Source organism: Tursiops truncatus, chromosome 2 (assembly GCF_011762595.2).
Source record: "Tursiops truncatus isolate mTurTru1 chromosome 2, mTurTru1.mat.Y, whole genome shotgun sequence".
NCBI classification, from domain to species: domain Eukaryota; kingdom Metazoa; phylum Chordata; class Mammalia; order Artiodactyla; family Delphinidae; genus Tursiops; species Tursiops truncatus.
In genome coordinates, this window is record NC_047035.1 from 150418870 (window position 1) to 150442423 (window position 23554).

At 35.5% G+C, this 23554-nt stretch overlaps 1 pseudogene; it reads left to right on the forward strand.

Annotated features, from left to right (window-relative positions):
• Positions 1–4585: 4585 nt before the first annotated feature.
• On the forward strand, positions 4586–16710 carry LOC101335990 (eukaryotic translation initiation factor 2A pseudogene; annotated as a pseudogene).
• Positions 16711–23554: the final 6844 nt, after the last annotated feature.

A 23554-nucleotide genomic window follows, 5' to 3' on the forward strand; every position in this document is an offset into this window, starting at 1 on the left:
CAATTTTTAGATTTTCCTTTCTGTTCTATAATTTTTTTTTCTATATATAATTTTCCTTTCTTTCTATAATTTTTTTCAGTAACCAACTGCTTTACTTATTGAGGCTTTGTAATATGTTCTAATAACTGTTAGAACGACCCCTCTTCATTGTCCTATGATTTTTTATTAGTCTTCATTATTCCAGTTTTTTGTATTTCTGTTTATTCCCCATGAACTTTAGGACAACGTTAACTAATCCCTGCCAAAACTCTGTTGTAATTTTGGGGGAATAATCTTATATGTACATATTGAAAGAAGACAAAACATCTCTGTGATATTGGATCTTGTTGATGGACATGTTCATAATTTTTCCATCCTTTAAAAGTTTTCTTCATACAGATATTGTCATTTTTGTTATGCTGATCTTACATAGTTTATCTTTCTGATGTTATTCTGAAAGGAATATTTTCCCATTATTATTTGGTGTTTGCATAAATAAAAGCTGTTTATTCAGTATGTTAATTATATAATACCAGATTTGGGTTGTGGTGCAGTCATTAGCAGTAAAAATTATCTTGGCTTTTGATTTAATTAACAAACTTTTCATTGTTAAATAATTATAGATTCACAGGAAGTCACAGAGATGGTACAGAGAGGTCCCTGTAGCATCGCCCAGTTTCCCTCCATGGTTACATCTCACATAATTATAGTGTAATAGCAAAACCAGGAGGTTGACTGGGTACAATGTCTATGTGTAGTTCTATGTCATTTTATAACAAGTGTAGTTTGTATAACCACCACTGCAATCAAAATACAGACTGTGCCATCACCGCAAATATCTCCTTGTGCTGTGCTTTTATAGTCATACCCTCCCACCCATCTCCACCTTCCTCAACCCCTAGCAAACACTAATTTGCTCTCCATCTATATAATTTTGCCATTTTGAGAATGTTACATAAATGGAAACGTGATATATGACCTTTTGAGATTGACATTTTTCACTCAGCACAATGCCCTTGAAATCCACATGAACTGTTACATGTATAAAAAGTGTGAGGATTAAAAAAATTGTGAGATACACTTGAAGAAAATGTCCAGAATAAAACACAGGAGAGAAAAGAATGGGACAGAAGCAATATCTGAAGAAATAATTTTTTCTTCTTTCTAATAATTTTCTGAAAATGACAAATCAAGCTGCCAATAAAAGAAATCATGCTGTTGTTGTATATGAGCAACAGCATGATAAATATGTAATTTTTAGATAGTGCTTTATAACATCATGGTAACACAGCTGAAACCACTGAGATGAGAAACCGTAAAAGCAACCAGAGGGGAAAAAATCCAGATTATTTTCAAGTGAACAATGATAAAATAAATACCTGGCTTCCAGGAGAAAACAATAGAGTCAAGAAAACAACATGTTTGAAGTTCTGAAAGAAAGTAACTCCAGATCCAGAATTATATATCCCGCAAAGAAATCTTTTAAAGATGAAGGTGAAATAATAGTTATTTTTATACAAACAAACCTAATCCAGTTCATCGTCCTTAAATTTTCACTAAAGGAAATACAAACAAAGTGTCCTTCTGGCAGAAGGAAAGATTTCCAAAATGTTGGTTTAGAGATGCAGGAAGAGTGAAGAGAAAAAGGTAAAGATTTGGGTAAATGAAATAAGGATTAACTATATAAAATTTTTTTTAAACTTCTGGAATGAAAAATGAATTTAGAATCAAAACAAACAGCAAAAACATAGTTTGGGTGAAGGTTAAATTGAGTAAGAGTTGTAAAGTCTTTGTGAGTATCTTGACTGAGGTAAAAGTGCCAATTTATATTAGGTATTAATAAGTCAAGAATGCATATTACAGTGTCTCTGACAATCATTAAAATAATAAAAAATAGATAATACAATTAAAAAGCTAATGGGGGAGAGAGTAACAGAACAATCTAAAAAACTTAATCTCAGAGAAAAAGAGAACTTAGAAATAAGTGAATAACAAGATGGCAAATCTAAACACAAATACGTTAGTTATTAAGTATAAAAGGACTCCAATTAAAAGACCAAAAATTGTCAGGCTGAATTAAAGCTCGTGCATGCACACGCACACACACCAATTCTATGCTGTTTACAAGAGATTCACCTAAAGATTACATGAAGGTTATATAAGATTATACAAAGGTTAAGGTAAAGTGATGGGAAAAGACCTATCACGGAAACACTATAACCAAAAGGCCTTGTAGTTAGATTAATATCAGGCCAAGCAGACTTTAAGGCAGGACACAGCACTAAAGAGGGGTATTTCAAAATGATAAAAGTTCAATTCACCAGGAAGATGTAATAGTTACTAATTTGAATTCATCAAACAGTATTGCTTCAAAATATACATGCAAAATAAAGAACTAAAGTATGGAGAAAAATTCACATCACAGTAGATGATAGCACACCTTTCAGAGTAACTGATAAAACAAGCAGATGACAAAGATGAGCCATAAAGACATAAAAGATATTGGCAAAGCAGACCCAACAGATGTATCTAGAATATTGTCTCCAATGTCTGCAAAACACATGTTATTTCCAATATGCACAAAACTCTTACAGAAATAGACTGTATTCTCTGTAAACCGAGTTTCAAATTATTTCTAAGGATTAAAATAATACAAAATATGCTTCTTGAAGATAGATGAGTTAAGCTAGAAATCAGAAAACCAAACAATTCCCAAACCTTTGGAAGATACATCATATATTTCTAAATAATCCATGGTTCCAAGAAGAAATCAAAATTAAATTTGGAAAACATTTTGATAGAATATAATCTTAAAATAATCTGATTAGTTCAAAACTTGGATATGGATATGGCTAAAGACAGGAGTATGGATTTTGGGGTTTTTTTAATTGTGAATAATATATAGAGAGTATAAAGAGATATTAGAGTATGTTAGAAATATTATATAGATATTTATATACATCAGGAAAAAAGGAATGTATAAAATCAATGAGCTAAACACTCACTTTAAGAAATTAGAAAAATGACAGCAAACAAAACTTGAAAGGTGGAACAATGGGAAAAAAAGAAAAAGTGAAAGAAGTAATTAATAAAATAGAAAATAAACAGACCCCAGAGACGATCACCAATGCCAAAGTTTGGTTCCTTTTAGATACTACTAAAACTGGTAAATTCTTGGTGAAATTGATCAAGAAAAAGAGATGGACAAACAAGCATTATCAATAGTGAATAAGGACATATTACTATGAGTAACATGGAAATGCACTTATTTAGTTATTTATTTTTTTAGATTGAAGAATTTATTTTTTGGTGCAGAAAAATTAAGACATTATACTAAATCAAAACTCAGCTAGTTAGCAATTCGTGAATGCCAATTTTAAGGATTGTTTCTAGACAGCTTCATATACCTGTTTTGTTTATTTGAAGGTTAGATTAGCATTAGGGTCATATTGAAATATGCAATAGAGGGTATCCAGATAGGTAAAGAAATCTAATCACTAATGACAATAATAATAACTATTAACATTTGATATAAATTATGATGATCTGTGCAGTGGTGAATCTATAGAGTAGAAATTTTGAAAGAATTAAATAGCTGAGTATTATATGAAAAATCTCTAAAATATATATATGTAGATATATATATATATATATATATATATATATATATGTTATAGGTGAACAAAAAAAATCAAGGTACAGGAAATGTGTAGTTTATGAAAACATTTTATTAAAAAGGTCTAAAATAACATTATATATTCATATCTGCTTTAATAGACATATAAAAATTCCAGAAAGATGCAAAAGGCAGGGGTTAGTCTTGTGGGGTTGAAAGTGAGAACCAGATGGCTTGGGGACAAAGTGGCCATAAGACTTTTCCCGGTGCATCTTTAAACATAAACATAAAAGACATGATAGATGTAAATCTATATATATATTTTTTAAATGCTGTGCATTGCATAATTTCAATGCCCTTCATATCAGATTCTAAGTGCATTAGATCCTAGGGGGAAGCATTCCCTAAAACCTCCTGTGAATGGGATATGAAAGGGCACACTCAGGTCATGCACTACAGCAGGCCTGTTTTAGATCCATGTGATATGTTACATCATTTTTTTTAATTACATTGGAAATAGAAAATAAAATAAAATGAATTAAAATTGCAAGAATTGGAAAGAAAGGAACAAAGCAATCATTATTTGTAAGAGATATAATTGCCTCCGTAGAAAGGGACAAAAAGTCAGCAAAGATTGAACTAATGTTCTTTCAATTTGCTATCACTGCAAACAGGAACACTTCAGTACCATATTGTTAATTAAAACAATTCAAGCTAATTCAGACCACACTGAATTTTCGGAACTCCTAGAGTGGGTATAGGTTATTCATTTTTTACACTTTGCTGTGTGCTTCCTTGAAGTATCATAGAATGGTGTCATACGTTAGTTTGACCTGTCTCCTTGGACAGCAGAATCCCAGAACGCAGAGATTCTATTTTATGATTCTTTCTTTAGCCCCATGGACTGTCTCAACTTGTGGGCAGTTTGTGTTGAATAAGTGTACTCGTCTTCAAGTGATACTTGGATTGAGTAAATAAATCCAACAGGACATGGACATCCTAGGTTTTGTGAACTGTCAAGATCATGCTGTCATGCAGGACAAAGTATGTCCCCAGACCAACAGCATCAGCATCAGTTGGGAACTTAGAAACACAAATTTTTGGAACCCCAACCCAGACCTATGTAATCAATGGGTGGGTTTTACTGAGACCCCCAGGTGTTTCTGATGGATGCTGAAGTCTGAGGGCTCCTGGTCTAGGAGTAAGAGTATCACACAGAGACAAGATGACAGATATCTCAGAAAATTAATGATCTGGAATCACTTTTTCTGGGCAGTAATTGTTTGCACCAGTTCTCTTTTTAGTAGCCTTGTACTCATCTAATTACTTTGCAGAAAGTTGCCCTTGACTCTCATGTCATACATTTAGGGTTAGACGCACACACCTGCGAATTTCCCACAGAGCGGCATTCCTCAAACTTTGCTGGGCAGAGACTGCCATGTGGAGGGCTTGCTGAAAACTCTGCCCTACACTTGGAACTTAGAGTCACTGGATCTGGGGTCATCTCTAGAATTCTGCATTTAAAAAACAAAATAAGCCATCTAATGAATCTGTAGCAGGTGGACAGGGGACCACATTTGAGACCTATCACCCTGCAGCACTGCTATACAAGTTGTGATTGCAAATCAGTGGTTGGCATCATCTGAGATAGTGTTAAAAATCCAGACTCAAGAGTCCCATCCCAGGCCTATAGATTCAGAAACTTCATTCTAGCAAGATACTCAGGGCATTTGCTACGCATATTAAAGTTTGAGATGCCCTGTTGCAGGCAATTCGTGAGAACACTAGGGCCCATGACTCTCTGTGAGAAAACACTGGCCAGAGGGAAGGTGAACTAATTTCCAAACAACTATTTCCGATTGCCATTTCTAGCACTCTGTTGAATGACACCATTCTTACTCTACTTCACTTCTGATTACTCTTTTCTCCTCGATGACTCTACTTCACTTCTGATTACTCTTTTCTCCTCGATGACTGCAGTTCTAGGAGAAACCTAATACATACTATGTTTATAACAGTACACATATAAATAGCTCTAATGAAAACTCAATGGAAAATATACAGCATTACAGATGAAATTGATGTAATTAACAATAAATTACGTGGAATCCTTTATGTTTTAGTAGATCAAAATAAATTAGTTGATTGTAGGAAGTTAATAATTAATTTGAGATGTTTATGGCAAGTTATTGACCCAATAATGTATTCTGTTTTCTTTCTAGATTTTAATATTTATATAATTTAGCAGTTGTTTTTTTAAAAGGGGAATATTTTAAAGTCTTATAATTGGATCTATTTCTATTAATTTATAGTCAAGTGGAGTACATTTATTTAAGATTGAGAAATACCATTTGCATTGCATTAACATTTTGCTAAGAGAGACAAAATGTTGATACTTATTAGTATAAAGGAGCTTATTAGACTTCGGAGACATGGCTTTGAATTGATTTTAGTATAAGCGAAACTTTTCATTTTTTTAAAAATATGGTTATTTGGATACTTAGCCACTTTTCTTGTTTTCTTTGTAGTTTTTTTTAAACTCTATTTTTTTTTGCTTGTGATTTTCATAATTTATTCATCTTTTTCTCTGTATTTATAACTTAGGGACTGTCCTGCAGCTCTTGGTAGTACTTAATGACTAAAAATATCTAGATGTCTCAGAATTAATGATGCACTTAGAGTCTCTAAATATTGCAGAATGCTTGCCTAAACTTGGGCAGAAACCTGGCCTCCTGTGGGGTGTTGTATGGGCACACATCCCTTTGGAAGTAAGATGGGATATAAATAAACACATGCGTAAATAGATGTGGCCTGATGGAAAAAGCTACAGGCGGATTCTTCATCTAAAATTATACACATGACTATCTGACATTCCATCACTATAAGGCATTCCTTCAAGAGACTGCATCTTCAGAATCCCACATGCCCTTGAGAGGGATACACCTTATGTCGTGCTTCTGAGCGATTGTCTTTAGATTGCAGAGAGTGTGAGAATAAGCATCACTGAGAAGGGATCAACAACCCAGCCAGGGAGCCACAAGCATGCCAAACACAAGTTCTGCCTATTTGTTAAATTTTCTAACTCAGAGATTTTAAAGACAAATGAAGGTCTTTTATTAACAGAGAAATGTGTCTTTTTAAATTTGCATTTACATAGAGAGAAAAGCCCAGCAGGGTTGTTTGTTTTCAAATTAAAGAAGCATAAGAATAAGTTATATTACATCTGGGAAAAGATGGGGCCCCTGGCTGGGATGCAGGCCCTCCGTCCACTAGACTCGAAGACCTGATTATCCACTCGACTTTGCTAAGTATCTGGTGTATTTTGGGTGATTGGCTTTGTCTCTCTGGGCACAGGTTTTCTCACCTCTACAGCAAATAGGACTAGATGATCCCGAATGTCCCTGCACTGCGTTTGTTTCCCAAAGAATGAAAACAAGTGAAAAAGAAAATGAGTAATTCAAATTTTCTCTTCAGCTCATTCTAAAATTACCTCCTCAGGCTTACAGATCTGGAGTTGTTTTCTATAAATCAGTGAATTAAAAAAAAAAAAATATTGGAGAAAAGGGAAAAATAATTTAAGCAAAGCAATAAAACCATTATTTCATGTTGAAGCTCCAGGCTTTGTGGGTTTTGAATAGAATTTAAAGCTGGATAAGTATTTTATTTCTGACCACGCATTAACCCATTCTTTAAAAGTGACTTCCTATTTTTCGAAGCACCGCAAAATTTCTCATCTCTTTCAGATACTGTACTAAACGCATTATTAACTGCATATGAATTTCATTTTTAAAAGTAGGAAATGAAATGACTGCTAAGTTCTTGCCGGAAGAGTTGAGAGCATCCTATATAAACTAGTGAATCCCATTAGAATGAATTTCACAATGAATACACACGTGAATAGTAATTATTGATAGAAATACAATAAATCACCAACTCTCAGAGTGCCAAATGGTAATAATGAGTGAGTACAGTTGCGCCTGGATGAAATTAGCTAAAAATATGATTACAAATGTTTATAAATATAGATTTTAGAAGGAAATTTATATTTCAAATAATTTTCTCTGAACAAACCATACTTCTTTAAATATCCCCAGTATCCATATTTTTGCCTTTTTAATATCTAAGGCTCAAAGATGATAATGATGTTTGGTGTTTGGTTATCTATAGAGTGAGTAAATGCTACTTAAGGTGATAAAAGCAAAAAAATTTAGGAGAGGAGATGATGATAAAAGCTATATTTGTGTGTCAGGTGGAGCTACCTGGGAGATGCTCTCTACATCGCCCTTAGAATATTCTCTATCTACTTAGCCAATCAGTCGTTCTTTATAATAATGTTAAATCACTTAAGCCATAACTAATAATAGTACAAAACTTGAAATGAATTTATAGGTCCACTCTTTTAGGATTTGGCAAAATGAGGAATCTTCCTCACCAATGGACTGAGAGTTTCTATGAGACAGACATTTCAGGGCACCAAGAGATGGAGACTCACTTCAATGACTTGATAAATGGTGCCTTTACAAAGCAGTTTTAGGGACTTTTAGTTTTAGGGACTCCCCAGCTCGGGAGAGAGTCCCCTGCCCCCACCACAAAACTGGCCTGCCCATCAATCAGGCAGGTGGTCACAGGGAATTATCCACAACCCACAGTTCAGTTTTATGGAGAAGACCAGATGACCGCTCTTGAGAGGTGGGTGCTGGCGAAGGGCCAGCAGACCCTACTAATCACACCGATTATTTACAATTCTTCATTCACAACCCTCTCAGTTAATCTGAGGAAAGTGCAAAGACGACATCCACCTAAAACTCTCTTAACTTAATGAGGCACTAAGAGATTGTATTTTTCACTGTTCTCTAATGGAAACACAGAACAGAAGCTTATACAATCCCTTAACAAAGAGATGCTACATATTTTACATTTCTTTCTTTCTTTTTATAGAAAGCCTGTGGGAAAGAGGTACATAGATCTTGGAATAATTTACTCAAGAGCAACCGACAAGGCTCAACACCAATTAATTCTGATATTGAATTTTTTAAAAAGTGACATTTTAACATGCTGAGTGCCAAGTTTGTTTTGCTGTCATTTCAATGACAACAAAATGTATTGGCTAGTCTTCATAACAACTTCTTAGAATATTAGTATATTATAGTGAGATCTTATATTTTATATATGTGATACAAGAAAGAGATTTTCCTAAGTAAGTGTTTATAAAAATTACTTGTCAATTCTGTTACTGGAAGAGCAGAATCTATGGCTGGTGATTAAAAGCATTTTTTTTCCATACCATACCTAACACAGACTATGAACAACTGTGTCATATTGGTTTGGAGGATTAATTGTGAGAAGAACTAACTCATCTGTTGGAACCAGTGACTTACTAGAAATTTGTAACTTCCACCCTTGACTTTCTCATTTTTTACAACAAAAGAAGTTCCAGAAATAGCCTCATATGACCAAAAAAACAGATTTGAAGTTCAAGGCAAATTGTTAGTCATTATTTTTCCAGTGGGGAAAGAAAAAAGTGAAGAACGTCATATATTAACCTTATTGTACAGAGCAGCTGGAATATTAAGATGTAACCTCCTAACTTAATCCATTGATAAGGACATTCTTTTGAGTATAAAGAAATTAGAGACGTAGAAAGTATGCAGAAATCAGGGCTTCAAAGAATCTTGCAGTCTGATAAAACTGAACACATTTCTGTTGCTGAATTGGCAGAATCATAAATCAGTTGGTTGAGGGTATACATAATAAGACTTGTTTTTCAATAAGAGGATTCTGGTGGTTGGGTTGGCAAGTTTAAAATTTGATTTCGAGATAAGACTTAGAAATTATAAAAGTCAGATTGAATTTCCAGCAGATTCCACAGTGATGGAATATTCTATCATCTTCTTGACTGCCTCTCTTGCAGGATATATAAGCCTCCCAGCTTGTGGGCGGGCACAGCTGGAACAGGAATTGTTATGCCTACCTGACCTGATTATTTCTGGAATTTCTGGTTCTTTCCACTTAGCTTCCTGCTGTCACTTTCTGAAACAGCTTTCACAGGTGCGTTAGCCCATGGACAGTTGTTTACTGCTGAGCCATTCTCTGCTAAAATGGGCCAGTAGCCCCTTTGCAACTGAGAACCAAGGACATGGCAGTAGAGTATTTTTCATTCTAACCAAAGTTGGAGGCCGTGGATTTAAAGCCGTGTCAATGTGCATGTTCTCATGGGTGTTTCCTTTAAAACTACATGCAGAACCTTAGAGCAGGTATTCCTAAAATTCTTGGTTACTGATGTTAGTTAACTATACTGAGTTCTTTAAAGGGCACTGTCCTTTGAGCCCTCCTAGACCACATGCTTAAAATCCAAATTGCTTCTAAATTATTTAGAACTAATATGTCACAATAATATTAAAAACAATTTCTTAGAGCTATCATAGCTATCTTCTAATGACAAAATGCCTGCAACCCATTGGCTCCCTTATTTACAAAAGTATGAAAAATGTTGGTTATTGTGTGATGGAAATAACACGATTTGTGGTGTTGTAACACTGCCAGGCATTCATGATACTCATGTGAGCCTTAAAATTCATGTCAACTGTGTATTCGTTCTGAAAAGTCATAAAGGCATAGAGGAAATATTAAGGATACATTATTGATGAATGATTATATAACAAGCTTATGTAAAAGTGCATGGCATCTATTTTTGACCTGAGACCTGTAATTCATGGAATCACATTCTTAAAATATTTTATTGTGCTCTGAAAAAAATGTCCCTCAATGAATACACTAATATGGGGATTTGGCTCTTCTACCTGCCTTTGCAGCTTTGAGAATCAATTTTAAATGAAGAGAAAAGCACATTTGTAATAACTTCTTTCTCTATCTAACAAGCTTATTGTGTGTCTTGGAAATTAAGAAGCTTCTTATATTCCTACTAGTGAAATGACTCTCAAATTCATATAACATTTGTGTAAATTTACTCAGAAGAATATATTATGGCTCATTTTCAAACTGCCTCGCTGTTGGGGTGGTATTGGGCATAAACATGGATAGAATAAAATGCATGGAATATACTAAAATTTGTCACGTAAATATCTCATTTCACTGGATAGAAAAGATAGAATTGTTATCTGGCCAGAGAATAGAAAAAATAAAACATAAAATACTCTAAGTTGGATGCCCTCCATCACCTTCAGTCAAATTACATAGACAAGTTATACAGTTACACAAGCTGATTTTTTTCATACTTGACATTTGAGTAAAGCTACTTACTTTCTCACAATGTTAAAATTTTATTTTGCAGTTACCTATACTAAACATGACAGAAGCTATGACTAAAGTAAAATAGAATTTAAAATTAGCTAAAAACTCATAAAAGTTTGGATTGGGTTTCTTAACCTCCTTGAAATCAAGTACCCTAACATTTTAATTAAACAGAGAAATTTCAACATACTGAACTGAATCCTATTTGCCTAGTCAGGGAAGGAGATTTTAGGATGCTGGACTCACTAAATTGTACTGGTTTGGTTGTACGTTTGACATACACATGGATAATCTGCCAGGGGAAAATTCTAACAGTGGGAAAAATATTTTAGTCTCATAAGCAATGAATTTGATATTCAATTTTGTTGATAACAATTCAAGTCTCCTGTCTGATACATCCAAAAGAATAAAGATATAAATGCTTTAGGTGGTGAAGGTGATGTTACGTCCTCTGTTAGAGTGTTCTGTTACTTCTCTATGGATTTTCAACAGCCTTTGCACATCCTCAACTTCCAAATATCTTTTACATTATCCAAGGTCAGAAAAACCATATGGCTTTATAAAGATCAAAGAGTGAAGCCAGAAACCCCACACTTTTAAAAGTAAAGACAAACTCCCCAGTACATATTTTAGCATCAAGTGCATATGGCACACGCTAACTGAAAAAATTTATGTGGCAAAGTTAACCTACTTAGAAGTGGAATAACGTGTCCTTTAAGGCAGAAAGGACAAGCCCATCTTCCAGTGGGAAAGTGATACAGTTAGAGACATCAGGGGAAGAAACGAAAGAAACTGGATTACAGAGACTCCAAATGACAGGTAGGAGCAGTACAAAGTGGAGAAATTAAGTGAGAAATTAACCTCCAACCTCTGAGGTCATTCTTCGTATTGAAATTCAGTTGTTTTAAGGAGTCCTTAATGCTAAAGACATGATTTTCTCATAGCCAAGGGGGAAAGTTCAATTACTGTACCCACGTAATCATCCATTTTAAATCATTTTTGTGTAAAGATCGGGTGTATTGAATGGATTTGTCATACTCAGAATGAAACTGGTGCAAATGAAATTCCTGTTAAGGGGCATTAGCTTTACTATTCTCTCATTTGCTATAAAAGCCTTTAAGTGCCAAAATTTGGGATAGACTGTGGCTTATTATCAGTCAAGTAGGGGAGGGAGGTGCTTCCTGACGGGTTTAAAAGCAAGTGGCTTTTTTAGTTTATAGTCTAGGGAAAAACATCAGTCTTCCTCTTGTTTTTAGGGTTAATTAGATACTATTCTTTTGCTGTTCTAACTCATTTGTTTTCTAGATCCTACTGCCAAATATATTTTAATGGTATTCTTTAATGTCAACCTCATTTTCCCTTTCCCATGTCATTACCATCCATGGGCTAATCAAACAATTATCTTGTCATTTATTTTATAAGACATTCTATAAAAAACCCATAGAATCCTTTCAGAATTAAGGGGATACCATTATATTGATCATAAACATTATTTTATTGAATATTTCACAGATAATTTTAGTAAAGAAACAAAAGTCTATGTAAATAAAAGGAGTATCTAAAAATTATTGAAACATTAAGAGCTGATGTATGTTGTTATTACAGCTTTTAGAGATTCCTGATAAAGTGATCTATGAGCAATTTTAACTGATGTATTTCAACAGTTGCCCGGTATAAGTTCCTTAGATTTTGACCATTAAATTATCATTTCTTTATTATTTAATGTGATCATTCAACATTATTAATGCCTGATGGGAGAATTTTTCACATACTGAGGTATGGGAAAGTCATTCTGGCTTACACACGATTTGACTTGAATTTTATGCTAACCAGAACAGACTCTTACAGCCTGTCAAACGTGCATCGTACGTCTGCTTTAACCATTAGGGAAAAGAATGCATTTTAAAATCAAAATGGAGTAACTGTGGTTCAGCCATTCAAAATGGAGCTGGGTGGCCATAATTTCAGACACGTTCCTGCATCCCTGTGAACATGAGTTTTCTGACCCGTGTCAGACTGAAGGACACCACCAGCCGTTCTCAAAACAGTATCTGTGAATAGCTGCCAGCTGCAACCGTATGGTCTCAAGGTCTCCCCTTGTAACTATGCAACCATTTCAGACCCCAACCAATCCTTGCTTAACAAGCACCCTTACTGCTTGCGGGCTCCAGTTATAATTCTTGACAAGCAACTTACGTAACTCTGTGTTTTTTGCCTTTATAAGCCTCGCCTATTTTGTAGTCTGGAGAACACGATTCAAGTGCTTCTTGGATCTGTGTCTCCTGGGCTAACGTCCTCAGTTTGGCAAGAATAAAACTCTTTTCTATTCCTATTATAGATTGTTTATTGATTATTTCCATCAACATAGCTAAACCTAACATTCCCCTTGAAAGAAAATTTACCCTCGTTTTAAGTCACTGTGATGGCTTTGACAAAATTTTAAAGAATCAAATCATGAAGATTAAGAGATAAGGACTTCATCTACAAGCAACGAGATTTTGTTGATTCCCTCCTACTCTGGGGAAAACCCTTAAGCTTGTCTCTCCAGTCATTCTGACCAAGGACAATGTGACATTTAGGGAGGAAGTCTGCTCCATTGGAAGCAGGCATTTTTGCCTCCCCAGAATGGATTTCCACTTGGATCAAAGACCAGTCAACACTGTCTTGGCCACGTTCAGTTTTAAACATGGCTTCTGTCATCACCAGTCCATCGAAACTGAAAGCACCGAAGGGGTCCACCTATAGCGTGTCCTAAAACCAGGGTCTATTTTGGCTTCCTGGACATGGGCACCTGCTGTATTTCCTCAGTTTGTCTGAAATTCACATCAGGGACTCTTTCTTAGTTTCTTACTCCCGTGGAACTTCTAATTTTCAGGGTTCTTCTACATCCTTCTATTCTTATCACTCAACTCTGGTGTCCTCTCCTGGCTTCCAGGCCACACATCTCCAATCTGCATCTTCTGCCAGTCTCACTGCTGAGCAGTGGGTGTTTGTCCAAACGCTGGCAGGCCAGCTCCACTAGGGTTTCCATCACAGACATCTCAAACTCATGACGTTCAAAACAAAACTGTCATTTTTTAAATTTATTTTGAAAAAAAATTTTAAATCTATTTTACTGAAGCATAGTTGATTTACAATGTTGCATTAGTTTCTTCTGTACAGCAGGGTGTCTCGGATATATATATATATATATATATATATTCTTTTTCATATTCTTTTCCATGATGGTTTATCAAAGAATATTGACTATAGTTCCCTGTGCTATACAGTAGGACCTTGTTGTTTATCCATCCTATATATAATAGTTTGCATCTGCTCATCCCAAACTCCCACTCCATCCCTCCCCCACCCCCACCCCCTTGGCAACCACAAGTCTGTTTTCTATGTCTGTAAGTCTGTTTCTAAAACCGCGATTTTAATCTCACCAAACCCGTGTCTCCTTTTGGGTCTCCCAACTTCCTGAAGGAACCCATTAGACATTAAGTTGTCAGAAACCTTCTCCTCTCCTATTCCTACAGCAACATGATAAATAACAAGTAAAATGGTACAACCTCTCTGGAAACAGTTTGGTAGTTTCTTAAAAAACTAAGTATGTGGCTACCATACAAACTTGTAATGGTACTCCTAGACACTGATGGCAAAGAAATGAAAACTTATGTTCACACAATATCATCCACACAAATATTTATAGACACTTTATGCTTAATAGCCAAAAATTGGAAGCAGGCCAAATGTCTTTCAATGGATGAATGGTGAAATTGTGACACATCCATACCATAGAGTATAGTCAATGAAAAACCAAGCTATTGATACAACTTGGATGAATCCTTATCTGAATTATGCTGAATGAAAAAAAAAAAGGCAATCCCCCTAAGTTATATTCTATATGATTCTACTTACACAACATTCTTGAAATGACTAAATTATAGAAGCAGAGAACAGAGGGCTGTAGGAAGGCAGGAAGTCATGTGATGGGGATGGTCTGTATCTTGACTGTATCAGTGTAAACATCCTGACGGTGATACTTTGCTATAGCTTACAGGTAGATTATCACTGTAGATAATACAGGTAGATTACATTGTAGAAAGATTTACAGGTAGATTTACATTGTAGAAAGCTGGGTAAAAGATACCCGGGTTCTCTTCATATTATTTCTTACAACTGAATGTGAGTCTCCAGTCACTTCGAAATGAAAATAATTTTTAAATTTAATTAAAAAATACATAAAAATAAATTTGTCTGTCAAACCGTCTCATGAGTCAGGAGCCATCCAAAAGACAGAAAAACATACAATAAAGATTCTTCTCTATTCTTGTTATTTTCTTTGACCCTAACACAATGCTACACACTTTCTCTGTATTTTAAAACCAGCTTAGAGCACAGCTGGGATACCTGAGCTCCAACTTTGTCATGTAAAGACCAGAGCATGTTTGAAGTCTTCATTCAGAAAAACAATGCAAAATTGGCATCCATCCTGGTCAGAAGATGAAACTGTTTGCGCCAGAAATGTTAACAATGAAGTTCCCTTCTTTGACAACAACGATTTTAATGTGATTGCAAATAAATTAAATTTGCAAACAATTATTTTGTGTTATCACATGGACCTTAACTATACAAGGTGGCTGTCCATGTCCTGGGGAGTAAGGGCATATTTTCATTTTGTAGATTAGATCAGTACCTCAACTTGTGTGCACCTAATGCAGCTTTAGTCAACAAAAGTTTCCTTAAGGCTGATAAGATTACAATGCTAAGGAATAGAAAACCACTGCTGTGTTGTAACAGCTGGTACAGATGTTGACAAGACAAGAACATCCTATTGTGGGAAAAAATTTTCATTACATTGCAGCAAGTAGAGAAATTGATGTAGTGCAATTACCCAAAAACGGCTCCATTTATGATGCAGTTTGGAATTTGTACTATTTACCGTGTCACGCCTGCCAAATGTGATTCTGCATTTAAGTTGGGACTGGTTGTCCTAAGGCAGACTGCGACAGCCCTTGTGGACACATGTTAGTAGCATCTGAACTTGACAATCTGAGGAGATGAAGGAAGTGTACGATATTGCAAACTACAAACTCATTTCTAAACCCGTCTCCTCTAAATATTCTAAATATTTTCCTTAGTGCCCAGGTGGTGAGCACATTTTAACGATCACCTGTCCTCTTGGATGATGTGTTAACACTGGGTGCGAGATTTGGCATTAACCCAGCTGTATCTTGCACAATTAGGATATACCTTCAAATGCAGAAATATGACAGGTTTCCTGGCAACCATTTTTGGATGGAATATTTACAGGAAAGACAATAATTTACCAAGCAGTTCTAAGTGAAGTCCCAGTGAAGAATATAAACTTGCGACAGCTTATAAGTTTTAAGAAATGAACCAGTCACCGATTCTGAGCTGCATCAGGAAGAACCATCCCAGAATAAGAAACCACCACCTGGAAAAGAAAAGTCACCAACAAAAACAGCCATTAATAATTAAAGGACGCATGAGACTGAGACAGCAGAAAGCAAGAGGGGACAAGAGTCCAGATTTGACTCCACTCCCACCTAGCAAAGCCACCATGAAAGACAGCCTCTCAGTCACCTTCCAGAGACCCTGAGACAGACAAACAGACCCAAAACCTAAAGAAGAAGATGTAGGCAATTGAACAGCTGAAAGAACAAACAGTACCTGGAAAACAGCTAGAAAAACATCAACGGGAGAAAATGCAGCAAGAGAGAGCCTTTCTCCACAAGCCAAAGACGTGGAATTGGGAATTTAAGATACACAGAAAGCGAGCAAGTTACCAGAAACCAGTGCAAACATTTCTTCTGTTAAACACACTGACATCTATGGAATACCTATGTGCCCATCCTTAATGTTCATCTATAACTTTAACAATTCATTCAAGATTTTTTTTAAAAAATAGAGCAAGAAACCTAAAATACTTAAAAATAAATCTAACAAGTAATGTCCAAGAACTCTACACTGAAAACTATAGGAAAATTAATTAATTAATTAATTAATTAATTAATTTTTTAAAAAGTTGCAGAGGGAAATTAAAGAGAGCCAAAAGTATATCATGTTCCTGGATGTGAAACCTCAATATTCTAGATGTTCATTCCCTCTAGAACATATCTACACATTCTGTGCAATTAAATAAAATTCAGCATGACTTTTGTAATAATTGACAAGTTGTAACTAAAATTTATATGGAAATACAAAGAAGCTAGAAGAACCAAAGTGATTTTTTAAAAACAGAACAAAGTCAGAGGATTTACCCCAGCCGATTTCAGGATTTATTCTAAACCCCAAGTCAACAAGACTGCACGATACTGGTGACAAAGTAGATCTAAGGAACTGAAGAGAAAGCTGAGACAATAGTTTGTCGACTTTGGCTCTATTCATATTTGGGGACAGATAACTGTTTGTTGTGAGGGCTGTTGTGTGCATTGTAGAATGTTCAGCCACGCCCCTGGCCTCCATGCACTAGATGCTGGGAGCACCCCTGAGTTGTGGCAGCTTAAAATGTCCAGACATTGTCAAATATTCCCTGAGAGGCAAAATCACCCACCAGTTCAGAACTACTGGTTTAGAACTACTGGTTGACCTACACATTCATGGTAAATGACAAAGATACCAGATAATTCAATGAGAAGTGCAAAGTCATCTCAACAAATGATAACAGAAAATTAGACATAAACCCTTCACTCATGCCATACACTAAAACACTTGAAATGGATCATAGGTGATAATATAAAACCTAAAACTATAATATCTAGTACAAAAGGTAAAAACAAATTTATTTAAATACCTTATGATCTTGGGTAAGCACACACACACACACACACACACACACACACACACACACACACGAATCTTAAAAGAAAAACGACTGATAACTTGGGACTTCATTAAAACTAAAACTATTTTTCTTCCAAAGAATTATGAAAATCACACAAGAAAATCAAAGGGGAATGCACAAACTGAGAGAAAATATTTGCAATACATATATCAGACACAGGACTAGTCTTCAGATTATATAAAAAATTCTTATAACTCATTAATAGGAAAAAGATGACCCAATAAACTGGGTAAAAGATTACATGGGTCCTTCACACTATAAGATATACAAATATCACTCCTCTCCAAAAAAAGATAAAAACACACAAAACAGATACTACTGCACACGTTCTATAGAGTGGCTGAAAAGATTCACAGGAGGATATAGAATCCCTGGGTGTCTCATACACTGTGAGTGAGAATGATAAAACTGCTTTGGAAACAGTTTGACATGTTTTTAAACACTTTAAATGCACACTTACCATAAGAAGCAGCCCTTCTACTACTAAGTATTTACCCAAGAGAGAAAGAAATATATGTCCATAAAAGACTTACACCTGAGTGTTCATAGCAGCTTTATCTGTAATAGCCAAACACTGGAGACATCCCAAATAAGATTATAGGTAAACAAAATACGGTATACTTATTCCATTGAAAACTACTTAGCAATAAAAAGCAACAACCTCCTAATACATGCAACTTGGATGGATCTCAGAATAATTACTCTGAGCGGAAGAAAGGCAAAATCTCATAGCTGCTCTACAATTCCATTTGTATGAGATTCTAGGAAATGCAACTAATCCATCCTGACAGAGAACAGATCATCGGCTGCTGGGACAAGGGTGGGGGGTGGGGGAAGAATGGGGCAGGGGCATGAAAAAAACTTTTGAGATGAAAATGTTTGGTACCTTGATTATGACTACAGTTTCACAATGCATACCTGGGTCAAAGTTCTTCAAATTGTACAATTTAAGTATGTGTAGTTTACTGCAAGTGAATTATATCTCTATATAGTAGAAAAAATAAAATTTAAATTGACATACATTTTAATCCACTGAAGCAAATTATAGTTTTATTCTGCAGCTTTATTTTCAATTTTTGAGCAAAGCTCAGATCATGAAATTAGCTCAAGAATAAGATTATTCGTGAGTGTCATACATTCCTTGGGGTTACTTTTGGAATTCTTCCCCATCACGTAATACCATTCAGGATTCTAGCATGGTCAATGGCTGCTCAGAGAGGGCATGTGTTGTCTCAAAATTCGTATCACACTTTCTATAATAAAAATATCTGGTTAGAAAAATATCATTTGGAATGTCACTAGCAGGCTTTAAAAATAAATGCTAAAGGAAAAATACAAAAATAGGCACATTTTCAGTTAAAAAATTTCAGAGAGAGTAGATGCTAAAAGCAGAAATCTAACTAGAAGTTAATTGATTGCCATTTAATATTTGACATTGTTCTTAACTTGTGCATTAAGAGCCTTGTCTAAGGGCTGAAGATGATTTACACCTGGAAGATACTAGCTGAGTCCACTGATATTAAAATGAAAGAAAGATTATATTTAGGAATATGATAACATTTGTTGGATATGAATTGAACATAAAAAGTGGAAATTAATTCTTAGAGTCTTTTTTTTTTCAAAAACTTGAGAGGCAACAGGTGGATAGATTCCACATTTCAAAGCAAATGTCTTGACCGTGGTAAATGCGTGTGTGAAGTGCCATATTATTAAAACTCTTCTGTAGGGTAAATAACATTTCATTGCACAAATTAGAGGCAACTTAATTTTAAAAATCTGGAATTTGGGGCTTCCCTGGTGGCGCAGTGGTTGAGAGTCCGCCTGCCGATTCAGGGGACACGGGTTCGTGCCCCGGTCCGGGAAGATCCCACATACCACGGAGCGGCTGGGTCCGTGAGCCATGGCCACTGAGCCTGCACGTCCGGAGCCTGTGCTCCGTAACGGGAGAGGCCACAACAGTGAGAGGCCCGCGTACCGCAAAAAAAAAAAGAAAAAAAAAATCTGGAATTTGGTGGGAAAAACAAATCGTACTAACATCTAGGACATTTTACTGGGATCCAACCATTTATATATAATATCCTCTGCAAGTCATATCTGACATCTGAGATCTTGAAGCAACATTGGCTTCTTTACCAGAGAAATTGACTGCTGAGCTACCAAAGGAAAAAAATTAAAACCCATAATGTGAATTATTAAGGTTTGCAACCAACTAATCACACACATACACACACCCCTCAATAGCACTAATAACTTCTCAACATAAATGAGATTTCCTTCAAGGTGAGACGTTGAGATATTCTAAAGTGCAGCAGTTATCTACTACAAAATGTGTTGCATTTAAAAACCACCTCAACAAATAAGCTTTTATTTAGCTTATGGCTTTGTGGATTTGTGGTTTAGACTGGCCTCAGGGGACGTGTTTTCTTAGAGGGGCTCACTACATGTCGGGCAGTTGGCGGGCTCTGAGATAGGGCTGGGGGAGTGTCTGTGCCCCATGTCCTTCACCCTCTATCAGGCTACTTTGGACATGTTCCCCTGATCATGGCGGAGATGCAAGTGTGAGGGAAGCCCTCACTGTGACACCTTCATTGATCTGAATGTGACAACAACCACCGAGTTTAGAAGCAGACCCTCCCCCAATCCAGCCTCAGATGAGACCACAGCTCCAGGTGTTGCCTTGACTGTAGTCCTATGAGGCTCTCCATCAGATGGGCCAGAGTCCACACTGAGGGAGGACCAGGACCAGGATGAGAGGTAACCGAAAAGGTGTCTTGAATTCTGAGACCTATACATCAACACACTGGAGCATCAAGTACCTCATGGTCCCCTTATTTTTCCAGAGAAAAGAAAAGAACATATCATTTTTAGTGATTTTTTAAATTTTCATGCTGTTTTTCCAAGGGCTTCGTTTTTGTTAGTACGTTAATGTCTTAAATTGGTTGGATTTTTTGCCATCACTTCTGCCACTCTTGCCTTAGGTATCTGTCTTTACTCATTGCTTGTATGTTTGCTGATGCTGTCTGTGCTCATTGCCCTACACTGGGTTTTGTTTTATAAATAAATAAACAAACAAATAGTTTACTATTTACTGGCAACCTGATATATTTCCTTACCAGGTTGCCAGTAAATAGTCTGGATCTTTCAATTCTTCTGAACCCCTCATGCAGAACTGGGTTCAAATTTATTCAAGTGTCCCTAGACACTGTCACACATAAAACCATTCTATATTACTTAAAATAAAAGTAAAGTAAAAAAGGTAACCCAAAAGAAAGTTGTTTTGTTTGGGGTTTGTCTTTCTTTTACTTTTCAATATCAAGGAATTGTCCCTCACAACTTAGACTTTCTCCTTGGAGAATAGAGCAGACTTGTTTCTTCCTCCTGAAAATTTCAGTCCTGATATTTGGGGTCCTTATTAGCAGTACCAAGAGTTCAACTCACCATTTCTCTCAAGAGACTAAAGACACCAAGTAAGTGAACATTCAGTGGCCAGCCCTCGTTCTCCAAAACTTTTAGGGTGGACCAATAGGCTCTTACTGCAGACTTTTGCTGCACGTGAAATAAAAATAATGTTTAGCCTAGAATATGAGCTATCATTACTTTGATAAATATGAAGATATTTATTGAACTATTTCCCTGTGTCCTTTACAGGAAACATTGCATCAAAAAAAAAAAATCCTCTAGGGTTTCATGACCTTTCAAACCTGGGTTTCTAACCCTTATTCTCCTGAAATATTGGAAACTGGGGACAAGGGGGTAGCTGATGCTCATGATTAGGGTTGGGTAGCAGGTTCAATAGTGTTCAATAACTGCAGCAACAGCAATCATAGCCGTGGCAATAGAAATGATCAATGACCTGCCTTCAGGCATAATGTCGCTGATAATTGATCCCCAGTCATCATTGAGGAAGGGTGTTGATTTCTGTTTTGTATAATATGCTCTTTTGAAGGTCACAATATTAAACTTTTACAATCTGTTTTGTGTGTGTGTGTGTGTGTGTGTGTGTGTGTGATTTTAACATTAAGCATTTCATACTTCCAAATAATGCCAGCTTTTTAATCAGTTTTGATGGGAATCCTTTTGCTGCCATACCAAAAGATACAGGAAAAAGTACAAAGTTGCTGTTTAAATTCATAAACCCTAATTGTAAGACTACAGCTAAAACATAGATCAGGGTTTGGTGCTTCACCGTTTTCAATTTCCACTGGTATCAGCCCTTTACCAGGATTAATGATACTTATAAAACATTACCCTCGCTATTGCAAAATGTCCAAGTATTACTAAAATAAACCCTTCTCTTACCATTTATTGGGATTAATTTTACCATTCTTTCCTCCCTAATTACTTTTATAGGTTGCTTCCCTTGTTAATTTAATGAAGGGAGTCCTTTTGTTTAATACAGCTGAGTCAATGCAGTAAGAATTAGTCTCTATCTAATCAATGTCTACTAGAAATAAACTAGAAGTAATATTGCTGTAAATTCTAGTGCAATACATCTCTACAGACTTGGACTTTTTCTAAGTTTTCTTTTGTTTCTATTTTATACAGAGTATATACAAAGTATATACAAAATATACACACAAAGTTGAAGAAATTTAATAGCAATGACACAAATATGGCATAACCTATCATAATTGTTATAAGTTTACTATGTTGTGCACCTGGAACTAACATAGTGATGTAGCTCTATTATATCTCAACTTAAAAAAATATACATGAAGAAGGGGGGTGGTGAAGGGACGGACTGGGAGTTTGGGATTGGCAGATGCAAACTATTATATAAAGAATGGATAAACAACAATGTCCTACTGTATAGCACAGGGAGCTATGTTTAATATGCTGTAATAAACCATAATGGAAATATATATATATATATATATATATATATATATATATATAAAACTGAGTCACTTTGTTGTTACAGAAACTAACACAACATTGTAAATCAACTATTTCAATTAAAGGAATGTAGACACTGGGAGGAAATGCATGCAAAATGCTAATGATGGTTTTCTCTGTGGGTGGGGTGAGGATGATGGGTGATTGTTAATTTTTACTTTGTGCTTTTATGTATTCCTACCTATCTACAATGAACATATATTGCTTGTAAAATTAGAAAGAAAACAATAAAAGTCATTAAAAATGAAAAAAGCATCAAGTTTTAAAAGTCCAATATCAACTAATCCATAATATAAAGTGAAGATCTCACTAATACCCTTCAATAGATATTTTTCTTAAGTTTATTAAAATTATTTACCTTGATCTATCTTTTAAAAAAAAGAGTTGTTATAAGAGTCGGATGCATCTCATCTTTATATCTTTCACAGAAATGTTACTAAGAATGAAGTTCATTATGTCACAGTACATCCACCTGTGAGCATCTCCCAGGAAAAATCTATGTAGTTCTAGGACCACAAAGCACCATACTTCTCCTGAACAACTGGCTTGCGTTTAACCTTATAGACACTATTAAATAAGTGATCTGATCTGTCCAGAAGCTGAAAGACAAATCTGGTTCCAACTAATGCAGTTCTTCTCCTGCCTTGGCTACAGATTCAAACCACTTGTGAAATTCTCAAAAATCTCACATTCCAGTATGAGGTCCACACCTCATAGGACCAAGCAAATCAGACTTTAAGGATGAAGGGGTCTGGGAATCTGTCTTTTTAAGCTGCCTAAATGATTCTAATCTGCAACTGTGGTTGAGAAATGCTGACACTGAGTATAACCCATTAACAGGAATGCATCTTAGTCACATACTTATGCCTGTTATGTATCTCCACTTTTGTTTCATCATCAATTTTAACATGTTATCTTGCTGTAGTTTATACATTCTTACAAGCTGCCTTACATAATTTTCA